Genomic DNA, 27,832 nt, shown 5'->3' with positions numbered 1-27,832 from the left:
GATCACTTCTAAGACAGTCTTGTGAAATCACAATATCCCATTTTAACTAGCTAGCCACTAATATTTTTGAACAAATCATGAATTACTTTGCACCATGTTTGTACAAATAATAACTCATGTAAAATACAAAAGTCAACTCTCACATTTTTAAAGCATGTCACACTTTGAACTGGACACCAAATCTGGTATCTGTTTCTTTGTCAGTTAGTGGGAAGCCTGGCATTGCATGCTGTTAACTAGTGTGTTGTACTCTGGTGTGTAACTTGACACTGCGACTCTGAGTGAGTCTTGCAGATGTGCATCAGTGAGGCGTGTTCTGTGTTTGTTCTTGATGAAGTTCATGTCAGAAAAGGCTGATTCACAAAGATAAGATTTTTCCTCATTGTTTGCGGAACCTTCTTAATCTTTTGGATATATTTTCACAGCAATCTGGCCTTAAGCTTAATTATGATAAATGTAAAATGTTAAGGATCGGAAATCTAAAGGGAACGTCCTTTCGAATGGAATGCAAAGTGCCTGTTTTGTGGACAGATGGACCAGTTAACATACTTGGTGTTGTTGTCCCAGAAAATCTGGAAGATCTAGGCCGGGGGTCGGCAACCCGCGGCTCTAGAGCCGCATGCGGCTCTTTAGCGCCGCCCTAGTGGCTCTCTGGAGATTTTCCAAAAATGTATGAAGAATGGAAAAAGATGAGGGGGAAAAAAATCATTTTTTTTGTTTCAGAATGTTTTCTGTGGGAGGACAAACATGACATAAACCTCGCTAATTGTTATAAATCACACTGTTTATATTAAACATGCTTCACTGATTCGAGTATTTGGCGAGCGCCGTTTTGTCCTACTAATTTTGGCGGTCCTTGAACTCGCCGTATAGTTTGTTTCCATGTATAACTTTCTCCGACTTTCTAGGACGTGTTTTATGCCACTTTTTCTATCTAATTTTGTCCACCACACTTTTAACGTTGGGCATGAGTGCACAAAGGTGAGTTTTGTTGATGTTATTGACTTGTGTGGAGTGCTAATCAGACATATTTGGTCACTGCGTGAGTGCAAGCTAATCGATGCTAACATGCTATTTAGGCTAGCTATATGTACATATTGCATATGCCTCATTTGTAGCTATATTTGAGGTCATTTAGTTTCCTTTAAGTCCTCTTAATTACATTTATATCTCATGACACATGTAATATGGCTTTTAATTTTTTGCGGCTCCAGACAGATTTGTTTTTGTATTTTTGGTCCAATATGGCTCTTTCAACATTTTGGGTTGCCGACCCCTGATCTAGGCTCAGTAAATTATGATAATCGACTAAGAAAGCTGGACAAAATTATGCAATTATGGAAAGGGAAATCCCTAACCTTGCATGGTAAAATGTCTATTGCCAACTCGTTAATTATTCCTCAATTTATTTATTTGTTTTTGTCATTACCAGCTCCATCACAAAACTTTTTTAAGATTTATGAGCGGAGGGTCTTCGATTTTGTCTGGAACGGCACACCAGAAAAGATTAAAAGAAAGGTTTTGTACAAAGAGTATGAATATGGGGGCCTGAAACTTCTCAACCTTGAAACTATGTGTCTGTCTTTAAAAGCATCAATTGTTCCAAAGATGTATTTAAACATTGAGTGGTACACAAATGTCCTGTTGGACAAAAAACATGTACTGTATCAAAAGAAATTGTATCCTTTTTTACAAGTGATCCCCTCCCAGAGAGTCTGCTGGGAAACATGGCGGGGTTCATAAAGGAAACAATCCACTCATAGTGGTGTTTTCAATTTTATGTGCCAGAAAAAAGAGACGATATTTTGCAGCAGTTAATATGGATGAACTCTAATATTGTAATAGATGGAAAGCCTTTCTTTTGGAAAAATATGTTTGAAAGAGGAATCATTTTTGTCAATGATATCAATGAGAATGGTAAAATGATGAAGTATGATGAATTTAGAGCTATGTATGGTGATGCTTGCTCAAGCTTTTCATTTGATCAACTAACTGGAGTAATTGGGAAAAGATGGAAACAAATAATTAATTATGGATCTACTAAATTATTAGTTTGTAAACCTCTAATAAGAAATTCTAGTTGGCAAAAAGGAACTAAAATAAATAGAAAAATATATAATTTTTATTTAATAAAGAAATCTTTGAAGGCTGCCTCATACAACACAAATGGAAAATGGGAGGACTTTTTTGACTGCCCGTTGCCATGGGATGCCATATTCAAACTAATCTATAAAACCACTATCGATGTGCAAAATCGTTATTTTCAAATTAAAATTATTTATAACTTCTTACCCACAGGGAAAATGTTAAAATTATGGAATATGACAGAGTCAGATGATTGCCGATTTTGTTGTCAGGAGCCTGAATCCACCCTGCATTTGTTTTGGTATTGTCATATTGTGTCTTTGTTTTGGGTGGAAGTTCCAAAAATGTGTTTAAGAATTGGTTTGTTTATGAAGCTTAATGTGGTTTCTGTTATTTTAGGAGAGTTCATTGACAATCATGATTTAGTCAATTTAATTATAGTACTCGGTAAAATGTTTATTTTTAAGGCCAAAAACAGATATTCACTTAGTATTACTTTCTTTAAAACATTTATTCAGTATTTTCTAACTTTAGAAAGTTTCATGGTTGAAAACGATAATGATGCCAAAAAACATAAAAAAAGATGAGAAGTCCTCAAAGGCTTATTTTGAAAGTATAATTATGTTTATAGATTATATGATATCTGTTGTTGTGTTCCCTAATTTGAGTGACCTGGACATAATCTGGACTGTACATAAATGCTTATTTTGAAAATGTAATTTTGTTTATAAATTATATGCAATCTGTTGTGTTCCCTAATTTTTTTCTGTGTACATGAATGAAGGTGTGTGTTGCTGAGTCCCACTTGGACATTATCTGGACTGGGCCTGGTTTAAAAAACCCTTTAAACAAATCTAATTTCATTGACAACCTGGTCTGTTGAAGATAAGGCCCTTTTTTTAAAAATAAAATAAAATAAGATAAATAAAAAACATTTTCTTGGATAAAAAAGAAAGTAAACCAATATAAAAATAAATACATAAAAAATAGTAATTAATGAAAATGTTAGTGGACCAGCAGTCTATACAATCATGTGTGCTTCAGGGACTGTGTCCCTTGCAGATATGTTGTCTATGTTGTGTTCAGGGACTGTGGCCCTTGCAGATGTGTTGTCTATGTTGTGTTCAGGGACTGTGGCCCTTGCAGATGTGTTGTCTATGTTGTGGGAACCAGAATATTGGTAGCAGAAAGAAATAACCCCTTTTTTGGGAGTGGGTGTGGATGAGTGTGCATGGGGGAGGTTGTTTGGGTTGATGCACTGATTGAAAGTGTATCTTGTGTTTTTTCTATGTAGATTTAATTTTTTAAAAATACATTTTTTTTATTTTTTTTTTATTTTTTTTTTACAACAACAGGCCCGCGGGCGACTCATCTGGTCCTTACGGGCGACCTGGTGCCCGCGGGCACCGCGTTGGTGACCCCTGCTCTTATAAATCTAGGACAGATCTCACAGAGCAAGTTGTGCACTTCATAACCAGGACATGGATCATAGTGCACTGTACAAGTCTCTTGCTTATCACATTGACAGGCAAACTCACCCATGGTGTAAAACAAAAGTAGTGGTAGAGTAAGCAGTCTTGCAAACTCACCCATGGTGTAAAACAAAAGTAGTGGTAGAGTAAGCAGTCTTGCAAACTCACCCATGGTGTAAAACGAAAGTAGTGGTAGAGTAAGCAGTCTTGCAAACTCACCCATGGTGTAAAACAAAAGTAGTGGTAGAGTAAGCAGTCTTGCAAACTCACCCATGGTGTAAAACAAAAGTAGTGGTAGAGTAAGCAGTCTTGCAAACTCACCCAGGGTGTAAAACAAAAGTAGTGGTAGAGTAAGCAGTCTTGCAAACTCACCCATGGTGTAAAACAAAAGTAGTGGTAGAGTAAGCAGTCTTGCAAACTCACCCATGGTGTAAAACAAAAGTAGTGGTAGAGTAAGCAGTCTTGCAAACTCACCCATGGTTTAAAACACAAGTAGTGGTAGAGTAAGCAGTCTTGCAAACTCACCCATGGTGTAAAACACAAGTAGTGGTAGAGTAAGCAGTCTTGCAAACTCACCCATGGTGTAAAACAAAAGTAGTGGTAGAGTAAGCAGTCTTGCAAACTCACCCATGGTGTAAAACAAAAGTAGTGGTAGAGTAAGCAGTCTTGCAAACTCACCCATGGTTTAAAACACAAGTAGTGGTAGAGTAAGCAGTCTTGCAATCTCACCCATGGTGTAAAACAAAAGTAGTGGTAGAGTAAGCAGTCTTGCAAACTCACCCATGGTGTAAAACACAAGTAGTGGTAGAGTAAGCCGTCTTGCAAACTCACCCATGGTGTAAAACAAAAGTAGTGGTAGAGTAAGCAGTCTTGCAAACTCACCCATGGTTTACAACGAAAGTAGTGGTAGAGTAAGCAGTCTTGCAAACTCACCCATGGTGTAAAACAAAAGTAGTGGTAGAGTAAGCAGTCTTGCAAACTCACCCATGGTGTAAAACAAAAGTAGTGGTAGAGTAAGCCGTCTTGCAAACTCACCCATGGTGTAAAACAAAAGTAGTGGTAGAGTAAGCAGTCTTGCTCCTGCTCTACCGTCTAACAGTAACAGTAATTGAGTACAGTATGAGTCATTTGGAAATATTACTTTTGGCCTACTTACTGTTGTGTAGTTGTCCTGATGATTAGCCTGCGGGTTGCGCTTCAAGAGAAAATGATGCCAACATGTAACCTTGTCTACTGTGGCAAAAGTGAAGTGTGTCTTTTCTTTCTTCCAGGTGTAGAAGACATACAGTATGTGTGTACAATACAGTAGGGATGTAACAATATGACAATTTCATATCACGGTTAACATGAATATTGCGTTATTGTTGAGTGTTTTGTAAACATAACACAAATAAATAGACATGCACTTGATTGACAACCTGAGTGTGAATGTTGTACATCTGTGTTGGCCCTGTGATGAGGTGGTGACTTGTCCAGGGTGTACACCGCCTTCCGCCCCAATGCAGCTGAGATAGGCTGCATTACCGCGACCCCGAAAGGGACAAGCGGTAGAAAATGGATGGCTGGTTAGAAAACACACTATTTTGTCTTGTGTTTTAGTCTTAGTGTTGTATCTGTATCTTTTGGAAATATTGGTTTGTGCTGGAGCACTTTATGATTTATTTCAATGAAAAAGACGTGATAAAAAAGTCTAATAAAATAATGAATTACTTCTACCATGGGTTGTCCTACTCTGTTGAGTGGTACTTGAACGCACCATAACACACCTCCATGTCTTTTCCCCTGGATCATAATTGTGTGCCAAGAGAGCACATCTTGGAGCTTCAATGTGCACAATGAATACCTTATGTGTTGGTAGAAGTTGACATTGTGGTATGTTGTTTTTAACGGGGAAAGACTTATGGCTCTTGTTTTCCGGTTAGCATTTAAGCTAGCAAGCCGGTGCCAGTCATTTTGTGAGTCTATCAAAGTGCTGTTATCAGTCTAGTGCAGGGGTCACCAACGCGGTGCCCGCGGGCACCAGGTAGCCCGTAAGGACCAGATGAGTAGCCCGCTGGCATGTTCTAAAAATAGCTCAAAGAGCAGCACTTACCAGTGAGCTGCCTCTATTTTTTTAAATTGTATTTATTTACTAGCAAGCTGGTCTCGCTTCGCCCGACATTTTTAATTCTAAGAGAGACAAAACTCAAATAGAATTTGAAAATCCAAGAAAATATTTTAAAGACTTGGTCTTCACTTGTTTAAATAAATTCATTAATTTTTTTATTTTGCTTCTTATAACTTTCAGAAAGACAATTTTAGAGAAAAAATACCACCTTAAAAATGATTTTAGGATTTTTATACACATATACCTTTTTACCTTTTAAATTCCTTCCTCTTCTTTCCTGACAATTTAAATCAATGTTCAAGTAAATTTATTTTTTTTATTGTAAAGAATAATAAATACATTTTAATTTAATTCTTCATTTTAGCTTCTGTTTTTTCGACGAAGAATATTTGTGAAATATTTCTTCAAACCTATTATGATTAAAATTCTAAAAAATTATTCTGGCAAATCTAGAAAATCTGTAGAATCAAATTTAAATCTTATTTCAAAGTCTTTTGAATTTATTTTAAAATTTTTGTTCTGGAAAATCTAGAAGAAATAATGATTTGTCTTTGTTAGAAATATAGCTTGGTCCAATTTGTTATATATTCTAACAAAGTGTAGATTGGATTTTAACCCATTTAAAACATGTCATCAAAATTCTAAAATTAATCTTAATCAGGAAAAATTACTAATGATGTTCCATAAATTATTTTTTTTTATTTTTTCAAAAAGATTCGAATTAGCTAGTTTTTCTCTTCTTTTTTTCGGTTGAATTTTGAATTTTAAATTTCAAAATTCAATTGTCATTTTTTTCGTGTTTTCTCCTCTTTTAAACCGTTCAATTAAGTGTAAATATCATTAATTATTATTAATAACAGAGTTAAATGTAAATTAAGCAAAATTGGCTATTTCTGGCAATTTATTTAAGTGTGTATCAAACTGGTAGGTCTTTGCATTAATCACTACCCAAGAAGTAGCTCTTGCTTTCAAAAAGGTTGCTGACCCCTGCTCTAGTTGTTCCATCATTTTCATTGTAAAGAGTAATACTAATCGTCAGGTTAGTATTACAATACAGTCTTGTTTCCCGGGGACAATCCAACCAGCGTGTCTTAGTAGTTGTAGTTGTGATTGTACAAACCACCTCTCCTCAGCATAGTACTGTGATTGGATAGATTCCTAACTTGTCCCACCCGCCTAAAGACGGAATTAGAGCTGAAACAATTACTCGAGTAACTCGATTACAAAATATAATTGAGGAATTTTCGCTGCCTCGAGGCGTCGTCAAGTTTTTTTTACGGCATTTTGCCTGGTTTAGTAGTCAAAGCTCACGTTTGGCACGGACTGTTTAGGTGTTGCACAGCGTGTTTATGTCACAGATCATACACTGCACTCTTTTAAATACGCTTGACTTTAGACATAACATAACATAACTCACAATGGCAGAAAGCAGTGGACAAGAGTCATAACAAAACCAGGGAATTAAGAAGCAACAAAAGTTGCCTAAGGTGTGGGAACACTTCACAGTAAAATGGAAGGAAAAGGCAGTGGTATGCAAACATTGCAAAGTGGAGCTGGCATACCACAATAGCACCAGCTCCATGCACCTGTCGAGAAAGCATCCCATTGAGGGACGTCCGGAGGCCAGGTAAGTCATCTATTATCAAATGTAAACACAAAAGTTGTGTGTTGAAAATGTTGCCTGCACTTGATTGAAATAAGATGTGAATACATGAATTGTTTACTTCCTGTTTGTATCCATCATTCATGTAAAGATCAGAAGAAAAAAGAGGAATGTAGGAGACTTCAGCTGCAATATCCACTACTTTACTCACACTGCTTGCTTCTTTTGCTAAAAAGTTACTGAATCGATTTCAACTCACTGAATTGTTTCAGCAACCATCATCACGCTCCTAAAAAAATGGTTTTTAATATTACCTGGCATCACAAAGCTGGAGGAATAAAGACAGTTGTTAAATGAATCAAACAGGATGATAAACCATGATGGCTGCAAGGTGTCATGCAGCCATTTCTAAGTATTACCTGCACTCCTTCCTTCACAAAGATGAGTATGTGAGTACAAGGAAGACATCCACACTCACATCACAGTGCTTACACACATTAAGGTTGTACAGTACTAGTGTAGTATTGCAGTACTACTCAATCATACTCAGCACTATACTCACTTTGAAAAGTACCGCTTCCCGGGCATGACGGCGCGTCGCCACGTGGTGACATTACTGCTTTTACGAGCAGAGGAGCATGTTGGGCAGCGCACACACACACACACACACACACACAGAGTACTTACAAGCAGACACAGTGTGTAGACAGAAAAGGGAGAATGGACGCATTTTGGTGTAAAAAGTCAAGATAAAGGTGAAGTTATAACACTGAAACACCCTCAGGAAGAGGTACTTTAAGACATGGCTAGCTAGCTAGTAGCTAACATCCACCCACAGTGTTTTCTACTTCTAAATCACTAATCCTGGTCTCCATGGTGACAAATAAAGTAAGTTTCTCACAATTACCATTATCACTGGAGGACGAGGAATAGCTAAACATGCTTCACTACACAGCGTAGGAGGATACAATAGCTCACCACCGTCACAATGTAAACAAACGCCATGGGTCGATCTACACCTGACAGCCACTGTAATGATACCAAGTACAAGAGTGTATCTAGTCGATACTACTATGATTACGTCGATATTTTTTATCGTCACAAAATCTTTTCCTTGTGTAAAATCCATATTATGTTTATAAAGTCAGTAAATATGTCCCTGGACACATGAGGACTTTGAATATGACCAATGTATGATCCTGTAACTACTTGGTATCGGTTCCATACCTAAATGTGTGGTATCATCCAAAACTAATGTCAAGTATCAAAGAAGAGCAGAATAAGTGATTATTACATTTGAACAGAAGTGTAGATAGAACATGTTGAAACAGAAAATTATCAGATATTAACAGTAAATGAACAAGTAGATTAATAATCCATTTTTACAGTTTGTCCCTCATAATGTAGACAAAATAATAGATAAATGACACAATATGTTATTGCATACGTCAGCAGACTAATTAGGAGTCTTTGTTTGTTTACGTACTACTAAAAGACAAGTTGTCTAGCATGTTCACTATTTTATTTAAAGACTAAATGACAATAATAAACATATGTTTCATGTACACTAAGATGTGTTGTTCAAATAAAGACAATAATGACATTTGTTGTGGTCCCCTTTATTTAGAAAAGTATGTAAATACATTCTGGTACCGGTACTACAATATTGGTAAGTAGAGAAGGCTAAGGCTACATAAGTAGATCTATTTGTGTGAACATCAGCAGCATCACTTATTGCACTTTAGCCAACAATCAGTGTTAGCAAGTTAAAGACGGAGGCGTGTGATTCCCAATGAAGTGAAAGTGTGTTTAAAAGCAAAGATGGGGGAGGATGGAGAGAAAGAAGCAGGGTAACCCCCTCAATAAAAGAGTAGTGCTGCTCTCTGGGAGATTAAATATGAACGGAACAAAACAAAACCAGGGCTTTGGGACCCTCCGAGTCCTCGCCATTCTTCTGGCCGCAGTAGCCTAGCAACCGCTGCTTGACCGCTCCATTGTGCAAACCTATGTTAAGCTTTTATCCCTCATTAGCAACATTCCTCCCCGTGGGCCGGGATTTTACAGATTAGCTCCAAAAACACAAAGGCAAGATTGGGCAGATCTCACTGACTTCAACATATTGCTAATGATTGGTCAAACACTGCAGTACAAGTACACACTAGGATACTGCAGGGTAACATTTACTACTTCAGCAGAAACTTAGCTAAAACATTGACTTTCTTCTTTTAAAGTTATCAAGACCAACACAGGATGTGACTTCTCAAGTGCAGGCTTGTGTCCACACCAATAATCTGCTACCACTACCAACATGTATTTACATACTTGTCTTAATAAAGGGGACCACAAGAAATGTCATTATTGTCTTTATTTGAACAAAAAATCTTAGTGTACATGAAACATATGTTTATTATTGTCATTTAGTCCTTAAATAAAATAGTGACAACTTGTCTTTTAGTAGTAAGTAAACAAACAAAGACTCCTAATTAGTCTGCTGAGAGAGACGGTACTTTTTAGAGGTGGTATAGCACAGAATATGATTCATTAGTATCGTGGTACTATACTAGTATTTTGTACAACCCTACAAGTGGCATTATTTTTTGCTGGGGTAAACACTGCAGGGTGCCATTTTTGTGGAGGAGAAAGTCTTTTTATGAACTCTCTGCTCGGCTTCCACTAACTCATTCACTCACGTATGAAGTGAAGTGAAGTGAAGTGAATTATATTTATATAGCGCTTTTTCTCAAGCGACTCAAAGCGCTTTACATAGTGAAACCCAATATCTAAGTTACATTTAAACCAGTGATACAGACATACATACACAAACTCAGGTGTGAAGACATACCTACACAAACTCAGGTGTGAAGACATACCTACACAAACTCAGGTGTGAAGACATATATACACAAACTCAGGTGTGAAGACATACATACACAAACTCAGGTGTGAAGACATACATACACAAACTCAGGTGTGAAGACATACCTACACAAACTCAGGTGTGAAGACATATATACACAAACTCAGGTGTGAAGACATACATACACAAACTCAGGTGTGAAGACATACATACACAAACTCAGGTGTGAAGACATACATACACAAACTCAGGTGTGAAGACATACATACACAAACTCAGGTGTGAAGACATATATACACAAACTCAGGTGTGAAGACATATATACACAAACTCAGGTGTGAAGACATACATACACAAACTCAGGTGTGAAGACATATATACACAAACTCAGGTGTGAAGACATACATACACAAACTCAGGTGTGAAGACCTATATACACAAACTCAGGTGTGAAGACATATATACACAAACTCAGGTGTGAAGACATATATACACAAACTCAGGTGTGAAGACATATATACACAAACTCAGGTGTGAAGACATACATACACAAACTCAGGTGTGAAGACATATATACACAAACTCAGGTGTGAAGACATATATACACAAACTCAGGTGTGAAGACATATATACACAAACTCAGGTGTGAAGACATATATACACAAACTCAGGTGTGAAGACATACATACACAAACTCAGGTGTGAAGACATATATACACAAACTCAGGTGTGAAGACATATATACACAAACTCAGGTGTGAAGACATACATACACAAACTCAGGTGTGAAGACATATATACACAAACTCAGGTGTGAAGACCTATATACACAAACTCAGGTGTGAAGACCTATATACACAAACTCAGGTGTGAAGACAAACATACACAAACTCAGGTGTGAAGACATATATACACAAACTCAGGTGTGAAGACATATATACAAAAACTCAGGTGTGAAGACATACATACACAAACTCAGGTGTGAAGACATATATACACAAACTCAGGTGTGAAGACATACATACACAAACTCAAGTGTGAAGACATACATACACAAACTCAGGTGTGAAGACATACATACACAAACTCAGGTGTGAAGACATACATACACAAACTCAGGTGTGAAGACATATATACACTAGGGATGTCCCGATCCAATATTTGGATCGGATCGGCCGCCGATATTGGCCAAAAAATGTGTATCGGCAAGGCATGGGAAAATGCCGATCCAGATCCAGTTTTTAAAAAAATTCCGGTCCATGTTTTCCAACGCACAGATTTAAATAATACATTCCACTTTTCTGCTGCTCCCTAATTTCCGTTCCGCATTTTCCAGCACACCTTCAACACAGTCGAGTATACATCCTCACGCAGTTGCTTTTAGCTGTTGGCATTACACGACAGGCTCTTTCCACTCCTTATGTCTCCTCACAGACAGCAAGCACACCTTCTTACACACGTCACATACTGTCACGTCACATACTGTCACGTCACATACTGTCACGTCACATACTGTCACGTCACATACTGTCACGTCACATACTGTCACGTCACATACTGTCACGTCACATACTGTCACGTCACATACTGTCACGTCACATACTGTCACGTCACATACGTATACGCACTCTCCCCGCAGAGAGGTAGCAGCATGGCTAACGTTAGCTGTGTGAGCGGTAATAATGAAGGAAGATTTAAAGGCCTACTGAAATGATTTTTTTTATTTAAACGGGGATAGCAGATCTATTCTATGTGTCATACTTGATCATTTCGCGATATTGCCATATTTTTGCTGAAAGGATTTAGTATAGAACAACGACGATAAAGATTGCAACTTTTGGTATCTGATAAAAAAAGGCTTGCACCTACCGGAAGTAGCGTGACGTAGTCAGTTGAACATATACGCAAAGTTCCCTATTGTTTACAATGATGGCCGCATGAAGTGAGAGAGATTCGGACCGAGAAAGCGACAATTTCCCCATTAATTTGAGCGAGGATGAAAGATTTGTGGATGAGTAAAGTGCAAGTGAAGGACTAGTGGGGAGTTGAAGCTATTCAGATAGGGAAGATGCTGTGAGAGGCGGGGGTGACCTGATATTCAGCTGGGAATGACTACAACAGTAAATAAACACAAGACATATATATACTCTATTAGCCACAACACAACCAGGCTTATATTTAATATGACACAAATTAATCCTGCATAAAAACACCTACGTGTTTGTTATGCTAGCTCCTAGCTCCTCTGCTAGCTCCTAGCTCCATAGAACACGCCAATACAATTCAAACACCTGATCAACACACACAATCACTCAGCCCAAAAGACCGTTCACCTAACCCAAGGTTCATAAAGCTTATATATTTTTAAAAAGTTACGTACGTGACTCGCACATACGGTCAAGCTATCAAATGTTTAGCAGCCAAGGCTGCATACTCACGGTACCTGATATTCAGCTGGGAATGACTAAAACAGTAAATAAACACAAGACATATATATACTCTATTAGCCACAACACAACCAGGCTTATATTTAATATGACACAAATTAATCCTGCATAAAAACACCTACGTCTTTGTTATGCTAACTCCTAGCTCCTATGCTAGCTCCTAGCTCCATAGAACACGCCAATACAATTCAAACACCTGATCAACACACACAATCACTCAGCCCAAAAGACCGTTCACCTAACCCAAGGTTCATAAAGCTTATATATTTTAAAAAAGTTACGTACATACGCAAAAAAAAAGTTGCGCACATACGGTCAAGCGATCAAATGTTTAGAAGCCAAAGCTGCATACTCACGGTAGCACGTCTGCGTCTTTGTCATCCAAATCAAAGTAATCCTGGTAATAGTCTGTGTTGTCCCAGTTCTCTACAGGCGTCTGTGTATCGAAGTCAAAAGTCCTCCTGGTTAGAGTCTCTGTTATCCGAGTTCTTCCATCTTGACTGCATCTTTCGGGAATGTAAACAAAGAAGCGCCGGCTGTGTACTGTTGTTGCTGACTTCGTTCGAAAAATACGTCCGTTTCGCACCGACAACTTTCTTCTTTGCTTGCTCAGCTTCTTTCTCCATAATGCAATGAACATAATTGCAACAGATTCACGAACACAGATGTCCAGAATACTGTGGAATTATGAAATGAAAACAGAGCTTTTTTGTATTGTATTCAATGGGGAAGGCATACATCTGTTCCCCGGGCTACGTCACGCGCATACGTCATCCTCAGAGGCGTTTCGAACCGGAAGTTTAGCGGCAAATTTAAAATGTCACTTTATAAGTTAACCCGGCCGTATTGGCATGTGTTATAATGTTAAGATTTCATCATTGATATATAAACTATCAGACTGCGTGGTCGCTAGTAGTGGCTTTCAGTAGGCCTTTAATTCATTCACAAGAAAAGCAGCAGGGGGTCCATCGTCTGGCGGTGGTTTGGCTTCAAGTGGGAATATGTCAAACAGACAACCGTAATTTGTCAAGTGTGGGGCAAAAGCGTTGCTATAAAAAGTAGCATTACTGCTAATATGTAGCATCGTTTGAAAAGTCCCCTGCTAGAAAATGAAGAGTGTTTAAAACTCTGCACGTCAAAATCTCCATTGTGTATTATTCAAACTCACCTAATTCAGCTGGCTAGTTGTTATCAAGAGTACTAAAACCCTGAATCTGACAACTAAGTAGGCTAAATAACTTTAAATTTTAATACATGCTCGGATAAGGCCAGTATCGGCCAGTATCGGAAGTGCAAAAACAACATTGGTATCGGATCGGAAGTGCGAAAACCTGGATCGGGACATCCCTAATATACACAAACTCAGGTGTGAAGACATATATACACAAACTCAGGTGTGAAGACCTATATACACAAACTCAGGTGTGAAGACATATATACACAAACTCAGGTGTGAAGACATACATACACAAACTCAGGTGTGAAGACATACATACACAAACTCAGGTGTGAAGACATACATACACAAACTCAGGTGTGAAGACATACATACACAAACTCAGGTGTAAAGACATATATACACAAACTCAGGTGTGAAGACATATATACACAAACTCAGGTGTGAAGACCTATATACACAAACTCAGGTGTGAAGACATATATACACAAACTCAGGTGTGAAGACCTATATACACAAACTCAGGTGTGAAGACATATACACAAACTCAGGTGTGAAGACATACATACACAAACTCAGGTGTGAAGACATACATACACAAACTCAGGTGTGAAGACATATATACACAAACTCAGGTGTGAAGACATATATACACAAACTCAGGTGTGAAGACCTATATACACAAACTCAGGTGTGAAGACATATACACAAACTCAGGTGTGAAGACATATATACACAAACTCAGGTGTGAAGACATACATAGACAAACTCAGGTGTGAAGACATATATACACAAACTCAAGTGTGAAGACATACATACACAAACTCAGGTGTGAAGACATATATACACAAACTCAAGTGTGAAGACATACATACACAAACTCAGGTGTGAAGACACACATACACAAACTCAGGTGTGAAGACACACATACACAAAGTCAGGTGTGAAGAGAGATATACACAAAGTCAGGTGTGAAGAGAGATATACACAAAGTCAGGTATGAAGAGAGATATACACAAAGTCAGGTGTGAAGAGAGATATACACAGAGTCAGGTATGAAGAGAGATATACACAAAGTCAGGTATGAAGAGAGATATACACAAAGTCAGGTGTGAAGAGAGATATACACAAAGTCAGGTGTGAAGAGAGATATACACAAAGTCAGGTATGAAGAGAGATATACACAAAGTCAGGTGTGAAGAGAGATATACACAAAGTCAGGTGTGAAGAGAGATATAGACAAAGTCAGGTATGAAGAGAGATATACACAAAGTCAGGTATGAAGAGAGATATACACAAAGTCAAGTATGAAGAGAGATATACACAAAGTCAGGTATGAAGAGAGATATACACAAAGTCAGGTATGAAGAGAGATATACACAAAGTCAGGTGTGAAGAGAGATATACACAAAGTCAGGTGTGAAGAGAGATATACACAGAGTCAGGTGTGAAGAGAGATATACACAAAGTCAGGTATGAAGAGAGATATACACAAAGTCAGGTATGAAGAGAGATATACACAAAGTCAGGTATGAAGAGAGATGTACACAAAGTCAGGTATGAAGAGAGATATACACAAAGTCAGGTATGAAGAGAGATATACACAAAGTCAGGTATGAAGAGAGATATACACAACGTCAGGTGTGAAGAGAGATATACACAAAGTCAGGTATGAAGAGAGATATACACAAAGTCATGTGTGAAGAGAGATATACACAAAGTCAGGTGTGAAGAGAGATATACACAAAGTCAGGTATGAAGAGAGATATACACAAAGTCAGGTATGAAGAGAGATATACACAGAGTCAGGTATGAAGAGAGATATACACAAAGTCAGGTGTGAAGAGAGATATACACAAAGTCAGGTATGAAGAGACATATACACAAAGTCATGTGTGAAGAGAGATATACACAAAGTCAGGTGTGAAGAGAGATATACACAAAGTCAGGTATGAAGAGAGATATACACAAAGTCAGGTATGAAGAGAGATATACACAGAGTCAGGTATGAAGAGAGATATACACAAAGTCAGGTATGAAGAGAGATATACACAAAGTCAGGTATGAAGAGAGATATACACAAAGTCAGGTGTGAAGAGAGATATACACAAAGTCAGGTGTGAAGAGAGATATACACAGAGTCAGGTATGAAGAGAGATATACACAAAGTCAGGTATGAAGAGAGATATACACAAAGTCAGGTGTGAAGAGAGATATACACAGAGTCAGGTATGAAGAGAGATATACACAAAGTCAGGTGTGAAGAGAGATATACACAAAGTCAGGTATGAAGAGAGATATACACAAAGTCAGGTATGAAGAGAGATATACACAAAGTCAGGTATGAAGAGAGATATACACAAAGTCAGGTATGAAGCCACCAGGAAGCACAAGTGGGTGTAAACAAATAGTGAGTTTCAAGGCAGAGAAAATAAAGACACAATTGTAGAATGTGTCTTACTTTGTGTTGACTTTCTACATCCACATGTTGCTGCAGCTGTTTAAACACTTGAGGTCGCAGTGAAGTAGCAGCACCGACACATGGACTGGTGTTAGCGGCACCGACACATGGACTGGTGTTAGCGGCACCGACACATGGACTGGTGTTAGCGGCACCGACACATGGACTGGTGTTAGCGGCACCGACACATGGACTGGTGTTAGCGGCACCGACACATGGACTGGTGTTAGCGGCACCGACACATGGACTGGTGTTAGCAGCACCACGTCTGCTAGTGAGGGTGGTGCAGTTTGTTTACCTTCTCCAAACCCTTGAAATCCCTTCTCTCTCTGCTAAAGAACACATGTTTGTGGTCTCCTGGCTCATCCAACACTGAGGTGCCTCCACTAAACTTCATCTTATTTGAATAGTTGTGAAGCATTTAGCGTCAGGGGAGTGTTGAGTAGTCATACATTTGACTCCAGCAAGAGTCACTAGAGAGAAATAGGAGTCCAGTAGGGATGAGATGATAGTCATATCAGTGTTATTGGGACCAACATGAGTCCAGTAGGGATGAGATGATAGTCATATCAGTGTTATTGGGACCAACATGAGTCCAGTAGGGATGAGATGATAGTCATATCAGTGTTATTGGGACCAACATGAGTCCAGTAGGGATGAGATGATAGTCATATCAGTGTTATTGGGACCAACATGAGTCCAGTAGGGATGAGATGATAGTCATATCAGTGTTATTGGGACCAACATGAGTCCAGTAGGGATGAGATGATAGTCATATCAGTGTTATTGGGACCAACATGAGTCCAGTAGGGATGAGATGATAGTCATATCAGTGTTATTGGGACCAACATGAGTCCAGTAGGGATGAGATGATAGTCATATCAGTGTTATTGGGACCAACATGAGTCCAGTAGGGATGAGATGATAGTCATATCAGTGTTATTGGGACCAACATGAGTCCAGTAGGGATGAGATGATAGTCATATCAGTGTTATTGGGACCAACATGATCGTGTTATCAGTATTGGGCTGAAAAAATACTTACACACAAACTGAGATCTTTTGAGAAAGTTCTCCTTCTTTAAATAACTAAAACACTATGTTGCATGTTTGATGTTTCTTATGCTTCACTGATTTAGTCTTAGTGTTGTATCTGTTTTAATGGCAAAGCTTTTATTTTTAAAAATTGGTTAAAGATGTATTGAAATAAAAAGTGAGTAACAAATGAAATATACTAAATGCAGCATAAAATGAAAGTATAGAAGCACCAGTGTGTTGTGAGGGAGCACAATGAAATATCTTGGGCCTTCTGCAGATTAATTACCATTTCTTTTCACCAACATACCACCTGTATCAGGTGTGTTATGTCAGTGCAATTACCAATGTTTTATATCCCACCCGGGCCTCTTTGGTATGTGATATAAATCTGATATGCAATGTGAACACCGCCCACCCGGGTCACTTTCATTCCACCAGAACATCAAACATTGATAAGCGTGATAATTAGACTTGTAAATCCTTAAGATTTGATCAATACGATACCCTTATCAATACCTGTATTTATTGGTACTCTTATAGGTACTACATGTCATTTGTGGAAATAAAGATGTGAAAAACTGCATTTTAATGATCATTTCTATTAGCACAAGAGGATGTGAACATGTACTGGAACATTTCAGAGCAGGAAAGTCTTTTATCAACACCAGATTTTAAGTCTTAAAGGGGAACTGCACTTATTTAAATGTTGCCTATGGTTCACAATCTTTATGACGACCGATGGACTGTTTTTCAATGCATTCTAAATATTAAATAAACGTAAATAAAGGTCTGTTAACAGTGGAGCCAATAATAGCTCCACTATTCTGACCATAAAACCCAATAAATAACTTTCAAAGAGTGCCAACAATACTCCATTACGCCATATTAACAAGTACTAGTCATTTTGTCATTAATGTTAACAAGTATTAGTGATATTGTTTTTATAAATATTAACAAGTATTAGTCATTTTGTCATTAATGTTAACAAGTATTAGTGATATTGTTTTTATAAATATTAACAAGTATTAGTCATTTTGTCATTAATGTTAACAAGTATTAGTGATGTTATTATAAATATTAACAAGTATTATTGATATTGTTATTATAAATATTAACAAGTATTAGTAATTTTGTCATTAATGTTAACAAGTATTAGTGATAGTTTTATAAATATTAACAAGTACTAGTCCTTTTGTCATTAATGTTAACAAGTATTAGTGATAGTTTTATAAATATTAACAAGTACTAGTCCTTTTGTCATTAATATTAACAAGTATTAGTGATATTGTTTTTATAAATATTAACAAGTATTAGTCATTTTGTCATTAATGTTAACAAGTATTAGTGATGTTATTATAAATATTAACAAGTATTAGTGATATTGTTATTATAAATATTAACAAGTATTAGTGATATTGTTAATATAAATGTTAACAAGTATTGGTGATATTGTTAATATAAATATTAACAAGTATTAATATTTATAATAACATTATGACTAACAAGTATTAGTCACATTGTTATTATAAGTGCTAACGCAGACCAACTATTTATAGCAGTGCTGTGATCACTTCCTGTGTGTCTATGATGACATCATCGAGTGGTCTGCTGCTTCCTTGCTCCCTGTAAATTTATTGTAGATGATAAATCATAACCCTCACCTGGAAAGAAGATGGCTGAGACTATAATCCGACAATTTGGGACACTTTGAGCGCCCTTTCGGACCTGGAACTGGTGAGAACGACACGAAAAGCGCTCCAAAAACGTGCGGTTTCTGCACTTATTTTGGAATTTTGCCTATCGTTAAGAATCCTTATGGGAGACAAGAAGACAAAAGGTTTTTTGAATTCTAATTTGTAATAATCGGCTGGTTCTAGGTAGCTAGCAATGCAGCTATTGGAATCCATCAATTCCGCCACTTTAAAATGCATCCAAAAACAATACTTCATTTATGTTCTGTTCCGTAACTATTAATAACCAAGCTTGTCGTTGTAAGAGCGAAGACGGAAGTACTCTTCTTCCAGCGTCGTAGCATGTTGCCTTGCTACGGCGTTAGCTGTAAGCTGCCTTTTGCCTCAACAGCAGTGTGTTATAATACAAAACACTGTGACTGAGTGAAAAATATGAACAATCATATTATAGTATCTGTAAAATACATTGTTTGTACACAGCTAGCTTGTATGTACTGTGATGTACTACCTACTCAGTGGCCTAGTGGTTAGAGTGTCCGCCCTGAGATGGGTAGGTTGTGAGTTCAAACCCCGGCCGAGTCATACCAAAGACTATAAAAATGGGACCAATTACCTCCCTGCTTGGCACTCAGCATCAAGGGTTGGAATTGGGGGTTAAATCAGCAAAAAGGATTCCCGGGCGCGGCACCGTTGCTGCTCACTGCTCCCCTCACCTCCCAGGGGGTGAACAAGGGGATGGGTCAAATGCAGAGGACAAATTTCACCACACCTAGTGTGTGTGTGACAATCATTGCTACTTTAACTTAACTTACATGTATCATGATCAAACCAATATTTTTTATATATATATATATATATATATATATATATATATATATATATATATATATATATATATATATATATATATATATATATATATATATATATATATATATATATATATATATATATACATACACACACATACATACATCCGTACTTGCAGCATCTATATAAAATATTGATGGAGGGTTTTGAAGTTGTTTTAGAGGGCTTCGGATTCTTTATTGTCATTGCACAAGTACAACAAAATGTCAGATCCGTTCAAGATTAGACACACATGGGTGGATGGATACAAATATCGACAGGAACGATACCAAGTGTAATTTCATTATTAGGTCGATACCACAGTGGTTATAGCTTGTCAATCTTGTTATCGTTTACAAACTCAGGAAATAAGTAGAGGACAAGAACGCTACATGCTAATAAGACCGAGCTAATAGTGGTCAATCTTGGGATCTGACCGATAACATTTGACTGCCATTTGGTGTTGAAGCTCACCTTTCAACGTGTTTGAATGACATCTGCTTTAGTTCTTGTGGTTATATTCATCAACAGAGATAAAGATTTTGCTATTTTGGTGACCTGCTGTGACTATTTACCTGTTAATAAAAACAACAGAATCCATCCATCCATCCATTTTCTACCGCTTATCCCTTTCGGGGTCAGCGGAATGACCGATTTTTATTTTTGTCAATGACATTTAATTTGTACCTAACACCTAACTGTTGTGGTGAAGAAGGAGCTGAGCCGGAAGGCAAAACTCTCAATTTAGCGGTCGATCTACGTTCCTATCCTCACCTATGGTCATGAGCTTTGGGTTATGACCGAAAGAACAAGATCACGGGTACAAGCGGCCCAAATGAGTTTCCTCCGCCGGGTGGTGGGTCTCTCCCTTAGAGATAGGGTGAGAAGCTCTGTCATCCGGGAGGAGCTCAAAGTAAAGCCGCTGCTCCTCCACATGGAGAGGAGCCAGATGAGGTGGTTCAGGCATCTGCTCAGGATGCCACCTGAACGCCTCCCTAGGGAGGTGTTTAGGGCATGTCCGACCGGTAGGAGGCCACGGGGAAGACCCAGGACACGTTGGGAAGACTATGTCTCCCGGCTGGCCTGGGAACGCCTCGGGATCCCCCGGGAAGAGCTGGACGAAGTGGCTGGGGAGAGGGAAGTCTGGGTTTCCCTGCTTAGGCTGCTGCCCCCGCGACCCGACCTCGGATAAGCGGAAGAAGATGGATGGATGGATAGACATTTAATTTGTACCTAACACAATGTTGTTTGTGGATGATTGGAATGAATGAGATCAGGCAGACCAGCTAAAAAGACAATAAAATCAAAAAAGTCCCCTTAAAATTCATAAACGTGAAGATTTACAAAAACTGTACCAAGCTGCCTGTGATGCTAAGCCGAAACCTAGCGTTAATAGCAGCGACCGCAGCAAAAATAAAGCCACAGGACTGATGAGAAAGTGTTTGATAAAAGGCAACAGTTTGAAAGAAACAACCTTAAGGTGAAATAATTAGACTACAAAATGAGTAATAGTTTATGTTCAACTTCATGGTTCATCAAGGGGGCACACTTACTGTTAGTTAATAGTTTATGTTTAACTTCATGGTTCATCAAGGGGGCACACTTACTGTTAGTTAATAGTTTATGTTTAACTTCATGGTTCATCAAGGGGGCACACTTACTGTTAGTTAATAGTTTATGTTTAACTTCATGGTTCATCAAGGGGGCACACTTACTGTTAGTTAATAGTTTATGTTTAACTTCATGGTTCATCAAGGGGGCACACTTACTGTTAGTTAATAGTTTATGTTTAACTTCATGGTTCATCAAGGGGGCACACTTACTGTTAGTTAATAGTTTATGTTTAACTTCATGGTTCATCAAGGGGGCACACTTACTGTTAGTTAATAGTTTATGTTTAACTTCATGGTTCATCAAGGGGGCACACTTACTGTTAGTTAATAGTTTATGTTTAACTTCATGGTTCATCAAGGGGGCACACTTACTGTTAGTTAATAGTTTATGTTTAACTTCATGGTTCATCAAGGGGGCACACTTACTGTTAGTTAATAGTTTATGTTTAACTTCATGGTTCATCAAGGGGGCACACTTACTGTTAGTTAATAGTTTATGTTTAACTTCATGGTTCATCAAGGGGGCACACTTACTGTTAGTTAATAGTTTATGTTTAACTTCATGGTTCATCAAGGGGGCACACTTACTGTTAGTTAATTGTTTATGTTTAAAGGCCTACTGAAATGAATTTTTTTTATTTAAACGGGGATAGCAGATCTATTCTATGTGTCATACTTGATCATTTCGCGATATTGCCATAATTTTGCTGAAAGGATTTAGTAGAGAACAACGACGATAAAGATTGCAACTTTTGGTATCTGATAAAAAAAAGGCTTGCACCTACCGGAAGTAGCGTGACGTAGTCAGTTGAACATATACGCAAAGTTCCCTATTGTTTACAATGATGGCCGCATGAAGTGAGAGAGATTCGGACCGAGAAAGCGACAATTTCCCCATTAATTTGAGCGAGGATGAAAGATTTGTGGATGAGTAAAGTGCAAGTGAAGGACTAGTGGGGAGTTGAAGCTATTCAGATAGGGAAGATGCTGTGAGAGCCGGGGGTGACCTGATATTCAGCTGGGAATGACTACAACAGTAAATAAACACAAGACATATATATACTCTATTAGCCACAACACAACCAGGCTTATATTTAATATGACACAAATTAATCCTGCATAAAAACACCTGCGTGTTTGTTATGCTAGCTCCTAGCTCCTCTGCTAGCTCCTAGCTCCATAGAACACGCCAATACAATTCAAACACCTGATCAACACACACAATCACTCAGCCCAAAAGACCGTTTACCTAACCCAAGGTTCATAAAGCTTATATATTTTTAAAAAGTTACGTACGTGACGCGCACATACGGTCAAGTTATCGAATGTTTAGCAGCCAAGGCTGCATACTCACGGTACCTGATATTCAGCTGGGAATGACTAAAACAGTAAATAAACACAAGACATATATTTACTCTATTAGCCACAACACAACCAGGCTTATATTTAATATGACACAAATTAATCCTGCATAAAAACACCTACGTCTTTGTTATGCTAACTCCTAGGTCCTATGCTAGCTCCTAGCTCCATAGAACACGCCAATACAATTCAAACACCTGATCAACACACACAATCACTCAGCCCAAAAGACCGTTCACCTAACCCAAGGTTCATAAAGCTTATATATTTTTAAAAAGTTACGTACGTGACGCGCACGTACGGTACGGTACGTGTTATGCTAGCTCCTAGCTCCTCTGCTAGCTCCTAGCTCCATAGAACACGCCAATACAATTCAAACACCTGATCAACACACACAATCACTCAGCCCAAAAGACCGTTCACCTAACCCAAGGTTCATAAAGCTTATATATTTTAAAAAAGTTACGTACATACGCAAAAAAAAGCCAAAGCTGCATACTCACAGTAGCACGTCTGCGTCTTTGTCATCCAAATCAAAGTAATCCTGGTAAGAGTCTGTGTTGTCCCAGTTCTCTACAGGCGTCTGTGTATCCAAGTCAAAAGTCCTCCTGGTTAGAGTCTCTGTTATCCGAGTTCTTCCATCTTGACTGCATCTTTCGGGAATGTAAACAAAGAAGCGCCGGCTGTGTACTGTTGTTGCTGACTACGTTCGAAAAATACGTCCATTTCGCACCGACAACTTTCTTCTTTGCTTGCTCAGCTTCCTTCTTCATAATGCAATGAACATGATTGAAACAGATTCACGAACACAGATGTCCAGAATACTGTGGAATTATGAAATGAAAACAGAGCTTTTTCGTATTGGCTTCAATGTGGAAGGCATACCCGTGTTCCCCGGTCTACGTCACGCGCATACGTCATCCTCAGAGGCGTTTCGAACCGGAAGTTTAGCGGCAAATTTAAAATGTCACTTTATAAGTTAACCCGGCCGTATCGGCATGTGTTATAATGTTAAGATTTCATCATTGATATATAAACTATCAGACTGCGTGGTCGGTAGTAGTGGCTTTCAGTAGGCCTTTAACTTCATGGTTCATCAAGGGGGCACACTTACTGTTAGTTAATAGTTTATGTTTAAAGGCCTACTGAAAGCCACTACTACCGACCACGCAGTCTGATAGTTTATATATCAATGATGAAATCTTAACATTATAACACATGCCAATACGGCCGGGTTAACTTATAAAGTGACATTTTAAATTTGCCGCTAAACTTCCGGTTCGAAACCCCTCTGAGGATGACGTATGCGCGTGACGTAGCCCGGCGAACACGGGTATGCCTTCCACATTGAAGCCGATACGAAAAAGCTCTGTTTTCATTTCATAATTCCACAGTATTCTGGACATCTGTGTTCGTGAATCTGTTTCAATCATGTTCATTGCATTATGGAGAAGGAAGCCGAGCAAGCAAAGAAGAAAGTTGTCGGTGCGAAATGGACGTATTTTTCGAACGTAGTCAGCAACAACAGTACACAGCCGGCGCTTCTTTGTTTACATTCCCGAAAGATGCAGTCAAGATGGAAGAACTCGGATAACAGAGACTCTAACCAGGAGGACTTTTGATTTGATTACACAGACGCCTGTAGAGAACTGGGACAACACAGACTCTTACCAGGATTACTTTGATTTGGATGACAAAGACGCAGACGTGCTACTGTGACTATGCAGCTTTGGCTTTTTTTTGCGTATGTACGTAACTTTTTTAAAATATATAAGCTTTATGAACCTTGGGTTAGGTGAACGGTCTTTTGGGCTGAGTGATTGTGTGTGTTGATCAGGTGTTTGAATTGTATTGGCGTGTTCTATGGAGCTAGGAGCTTGCAGAGGAGCTAGGAGCTAGCATAACAAACACGCAGGTGTTTTTATGCAGGATTAATTTGTGGCATATTAAATATAAGCCTGGTTGTGTTGTGGCTAATAGAGTAAATATATGTCTTGTGTTTATTTACTGTTGTAGTCATTCCCAGCTGAATATCAGGTACCGTGAGTATGCAGCCTTGGCTGCTAAACATTCGATAACTTGACCGTATGTGCGCGTCACGTACGTAACTTTTTAAAAATATATAAGCTTTATGAACCTTGGGTTAGGTAAACGGTCTTTTGGGCTGAGTGATTGTGTGTGTTGATCAGGTGTTTGAATTGTATTGGCGTGTTCTATGGAGCTAGGAGCTAGCATAGGAGCTAGGAGCTAGCATAACAAACACGCAGGTGTTTTTATGCAGGATTAATTTGTGTCATATTAAATATAAGCCTGGTTGTGTTGTGGCTAATAGAGTATATATATGTCTTGTGTTTATTTACTGTTGTAGTCATTCCCAGCTGAATATCAGGTCACCCCCGGCTCTCACAGCATCTTCCCTATCTGAATAGCTTCAACTCCCCACTAGTCCTTCACTTGCACTTTACTCATCCACAAATCTTTCATCCTCGCTCAAATTAATGGGGAAATTGTCGCTTTCTCGGTCCGAATCTCTCTCACTTCATGCGGCCATCATTGTAAACAATAGGGAACTTTGCGTATATGTTCAACTGACTACGTCACGCTACTTCCGGTAGGTGCAAGCCTTTTTTTATCAGATACCAAAAGTTGCAATCTTTATCGTCGTTGTTCTATACTAAATCCTTTCAGCAAAAATATGGCAATATCGCGAAATGATCAAGTATGACACATAGAATAGATCTGCTATCCCCGTTTAAATAAAAAAAATTCATTTCAGTAGGCCTTTAACTTCATGGTTCATCAAGGGGGCACACTAACTGTTAGTTAACTTGTACGATTTATTTTCTGCACGTTATCATTTCTTTATGTTCTACAACTGAATGTTGCCTTCATATGGGGAAGTATTGCACTATTTTATTATTGTCAGGGAAAAAAATATTTATTTTATTTGCGTCAATGGACAAGAGATGTGTTTCCAATTATTTCAGTGTTGTTGCTAACAACAATGCAGAATCGTATTAGATAGTTCTACTGGCCTATGTATACATGTTAGTTCTACTGGCCTATGTATACATGTTAGTCCTACTGGCCTATGTATACATGTTAGTCCTACTGGCCTATGTATACATGTTAGTCCTACTGGCCTATGTATACATGTTAGTCCTACTGGCCTATGTATACATGTTAGTCCTACTGGCCTATGTATACATGTTAGTTCTACTGGCCTATGTATACATGTTAGTTCTACTGGCCTATGTGTATACGTGTTAGTTCTACTGGCCTGTGTATACGTGTTAGTTCTACTGGCCTATGTATACATGTTAGTTCTACTGGCCTATGTATACGTGTTAGTTCTACTGGCCTATGTATACGTGTTAGTTCTACTGGCCTATGTATACGTGTTAGTTCTACTGGCCTATGTATACGTGTTAGTTCTACTGGCCTATGTATACGTGTTAGTACTACTGGCCTATGTATACGTGTTAGTTCTACTGGCCTATGTATACGTGTTAGTTCTACTGGCCTATGTATACGTGTTAGTTCTACTGGCCTATGTATACGTGTTAGTTCTACTGGCCTATGTATACATGTTAGTTCTACTGGCCTATGTATACATGTAAGTTCTACTGGCCTATGTATACATGTTAGTTCTACTGGCCTATGTATACATGTTAGTTCTACTGGCCTATGTATACATGTTAGTTCTACTGGCCTATGTATACGTGTTAGTTCTACTGGCCTATGTATACGTGTTAGTTCTACTGGCCTATGTATACGTGTTAGTTCTACTGGCCTATGTATACATGTTAGTTCTACTGGCCTATGTATACGTGTTAGTTCTACTGGCCTATTTATACGTGTTAGTTCTACTGGCCTATGTATACATGTAAGTTCTACTGGCCTATGTATACGTGTTAGTTCTACTGGCCTATGTATACATGTTAGTTCTACTGGCCTATGTATACGTGTTAGTTCTACTGGCCTATTTATACATGTGTTGGACAGATGATTGTTTTCATTTTATCAAATCATTTTCAGGACGTTTGAGTTGCTTGTCTATCAATGAAATCATTAAAAAGTTGAAATATGAACACATTATTTTCGTCTTGCTTCATGCAATGATTCTAATTGTTTGTGTGGGTCAGAATTATAGTATTTGTACTCAAATTATAGTTCATTTAAAAAAATACAAGTTGACATTATCCTCAGCCCTGCAATAAACGTGTAGATTATTTTGTTAGAGCGTACATTTTGGGTAAAAGTGTGAACTGTTAAATTAATTTCTTGTCTAACTATACTTACATAAATATTGTTATCGGGTCAAATTTCCATTGTCGTGCATCCTTAATGGAAATGACTGTTTTCTAATCCAAACTGAAGAGTTTAGAACAAATAGATGTGGTCCACTCAACTATGTGTTTACAATCTGATCCAAAGGAAAGAGAAGTTGCTGGTGTGAAATCACGCTAACTTGTTTCATGCTTCTGTGCAATCACCACACATCTCTTACAAAACTGACACCAACCGTTCCAAGTTCTACAAACACCAGGGTCCAGCATGTGTTGTGCAATTCCCTGCCAAAACACCAGGAGCAGTGTTTTCTGCTGGGCTAACTTGATGAGCGACCCTAATGCTAGTTGACATTAGCTTTTTAGCTTCCTTCGTCACTAGTGACCAATGGCAACCGCAGAGACGCAGAGCTGGAACTACGACCAGGTGGTACAATAGTAGTTTTATGACAAATGTTGATCTGAAATGTAAAGAGTGAGCAAAGACTGTGTGAAGCAGTCGTATAAACAGGAAGTGAGGTCAGTGTTTGGAGGGTACATTTTGAGGTGCACTTCCCACGACGCTCGTACGCCGTCTTACTGTAGTTCAGATCAATGTCATCCATTCATAAGTTTGGAGCCGACTGCTTTGGTCGTTGTGTACCTGACTTCAACCTGACCACACAAACATGCAACAAGATGGAAAATGACTGCGTATGAATTTGATTGACACGGACCAAAAGGGCGCACGTGCTCAAACATTACACAAAAAAACTACCATTAGGAAGAAAACTGCAACAAAG

At 38.3% G+C, this 27,832-nt stretch overlaps 1 protein-coding gene across 3 annotated transcripts in view; it reads right to left on the bottom strand.

The window, feature by feature from the left end:
* map3k21 (mitogen-activated protein kinase kinase kinase 21) overlaps window positions 1-27,832 on the bottom strand; it is an 80,526-nt gene that overhangs the window by 49,984 nt on the left and 2,710 nt on the right. The gene's annotated exons all lie outside the window — the stretch shown is intronic.

This window comes from Entelurus aequoreus, linkage group LG09 (assembly GCF_033978785.1).
Source record: "Entelurus aequoreus isolate RoL-2023_Sb linkage group LG09, RoL_Eaeq_v1.1, whole genome shotgun sequence".
In the NCBI taxonomy this organism is placed as follows: domain Eukaryota; kingdom Metazoa; phylum Chordata; class Actinopteri; order Syngnathiformes; family Syngnathidae; genus Entelurus; species Entelurus aequoreus.
The sequence above is the reverse complement of the archived record's forward strand: the minus strand, read 5'-3'. Positions and strand labels throughout refer to the sequence as shown.